Below are 3,018 nucleotides of genomic sequence, written 5' to 3' on the forward strand. Positions count from 1 at the left end.
TCCTTAAAACAGGCAATTATGATCAATTCTTTAATTAAATTGTTAATTAAGGACAAAAATATATGTATTAAATCCATAGCTTAACAACAAACTAGACCTTATGAACAAAGAAGGAAGATGCGAGGAAGTTGTATACAGTATCAAAATAAGATATTTGCCTCCTCCGGTCGTTTTAAATAAGGACGGTTTTACCCCCTCTTACACATAGTACTACTGTTTTATATATAATTATTTTATCATTTTCGGTGCCCAAAATCGTCATCTTTATCGTTGCGTCGCTTAAAGAATAAGAGTTTGTTTGATCCTGTTTTTTGTTTTTTTGGATTTTTATGTGTTTTATTTATTTAATTCAATGATAATTTTATAATAATTTTATAAAATATGGTAAGTTTTTAGTTGAATAAAAAAATAGAGCAAATAAATGAAATAAACTCACCACCGACACTAATGAACAAAAGAATTGGAAGAGTGAATCTTGTTAGGTCAAGGATTGGGTCCACAATGGGAGACGCCATTAATACGATGAAGAAGAAACACTCTCTCTCCTCTCTCTTCTATCTTCCACTTCCATATCAAACATTTTAAGATCTCTTTCACTCGTGCAATGCCCACCTCAGAAAAAAAAAACAAAAAAAAAACTGGTACTTAGTAAAATCAGATCTGTTGACATTCATGTGTACAAATTGTACTGCCCCTTTAATGTTTTTTTTTTTTTGTGATGGGTTTTATTTTCGATATGGCTATATATATAACCCTGTTTAATTAGAATGTTGCTGGTGAGAATCAAAATATAAAAACTATTATTTCTTAGGTAATATGTTTTGTGACTTGAGTTATGTTGGTAGGTTATATACCCACTAAGATAGATTAACTAAAATGTATTTTGACTTAAAAAATTAAATGCCTTATATTTGATTATTTTATACAGTAGAATATTACTACATAGACATAATAAAAAGATGCACCAAATGATCCAAATTTCTATTTGTCTTACAAGGAGGCTAATTACTAAAATTACAAAACAAAAAAAATGAAATTAAATCATTTAAGAGTATCTCAATTCTTAATTGATAAAAGAATATTGATTAAAAGACAATTTTATAGAGTTCGAACTTAAAGGAAAGTAGTAACTTAATAAAAAAATGAAGAATGAAGATTGAAGATATATGAAAAGTTGGAAATGGTCGATGCTCCTAATTTCTTATGCCATCTTTCTATGTTTCGATCTTCTCTCATCAATAGGTTGTGGGAAGAAATATCTTGTAACAAATAAATCAAGTACGGTTGTACCAAATGGTATGATGTAAGATGGTTAAAGAAATATATTTTTAGGGTTTTTGGGACCCAACCATTAAATTACTCAGATCTTGATCTTGATCTTGTTTGTGCCATTGAGATATTTTTGATGAGATCTGATCTGCCACACTTGTCTCACTCTACTACATTCCTAGCAATTATTAGTTAATTAAATACCCATTTCATTGCATTTAAAATCTAAAAATGCTCATTGATATATTTTTTAAACCGTATAGGTTAAATTTTGGATTTCCTAGCATGAACCTTACTGTCATCCCATCTAGTTAGAGTGTTTTTCATAAAAATTAAATATGTTACATTCAGTTCAAAAGTTAAGACCATTATCGTTTCATGCTTATTAATGTTTAAAATTATGTATTATCTAGTCTTGTAAATACATAAATTGTAGAATCAATGTATAGATTTTAAGGTTACAGACTTACAGTTTAATTCTCATTTAAAATAATTTAATTATAATTGAAATTTATAACTTAGTTACATTGTACTAACTTTGCATATTGTAAGAAGATTAAGAAAAAGAGAATAATAATGTGTATCTTTATTCAATATAGTAAAGATATTTATATTTAAGTTACATTAGTAATATAAGGAAAATATAGTATAATATATTATAAAATATGCAATATAAGGAAAATATAATATAATATATTATTATATTATATACACTAACACTCTCCTTCAAACTCAAGGTGGAAGAGCATTGAACATCTTGAGATTGGAGACTAAATCTTAAAAACGTTAAGGAGGATGAGATTTGGTACAAATGTCTAGCAATCCGAGCTTGCGAAGAAATGAGAATCAATTGTATGATACCATTAACGACATGATGTCGTGTCAAATGACAATCTATTTCTATATGTTTGGTACGTTCGTGAAATACATCATTATGAAAAATCTGCATTGCACTATTATTATCACAAAAAAGTGGAATAGTAGCAGATGAAGCAACACTCATATCTTGAAGTAACCATTGTAGCCAGAGAAGCTCAGATGTAGTATCTGCAAGAGCACGGTATTCAGATTCTGTACTAGAACGAGAAACAACAGTTTGTTTCTTACTTCTTCATGAAATGAGAGATGTGCCAAGAAAGAAACAATAGCCAGTAGTGGATCAACGATCAGTTGGATCACTTTCCCAATCAGCATTAAAGTATGCTCGTAACTCTAGAGGAGAAAAGTGAGCAAATTGTAGTCCCTGAAATAAAGTTCCTCTAATTTATTGTAATATACGAAGAACGACATAGAAATGAGTTGTACAAGGAGATGACATAAATTGACTCACGATATGGACAACATATGCAATATCTGTCGAGTGATAGTAAGATATATAAGACTACCAACTAGTTGTCGATAAAGTGTTTCATCACTTAGTGGAGTATCATTAGTAGCAGTCAAATGTTCTGTGGAGTCAAAGGGTGTGTTAACAACTTTTGTGCCAGTAATACCGGTCTGAGATATGAGATTAGTTGCGTACTTAACTTATGATAAATAGTAACCGAATTTGTCAGAAGCTATTTCAAGTCCCAAAAAATAACTTAAATGTCCAAGATCTTTCATTTCAAATTGTTGATGTAGAAAATTCTTAAGATTGCGAATTTCGTTTGTGTCATCACTAGTAATTATCATGTCATCCACATAAAGTAAAAGTAAGGTACAAGTTTGATCTGTTTTACGCAAAAATAATGCATGATCATAAGAGCT

The sequence above is a fragment of the Impatiens glandulifera genome, chromosome 1 (assembly GCF_907164915.1).
Source record: "Impatiens glandulifera chromosome 1, dImpGla2.1, whole genome shotgun sequence".
Taxonomy (NCBI): domain Eukaryota; kingdom Viridiplantae; phylum Streptophyta; class Magnoliopsida; order Ericales; family Balsaminaceae; genus Impatiens; species Impatiens glandulifera.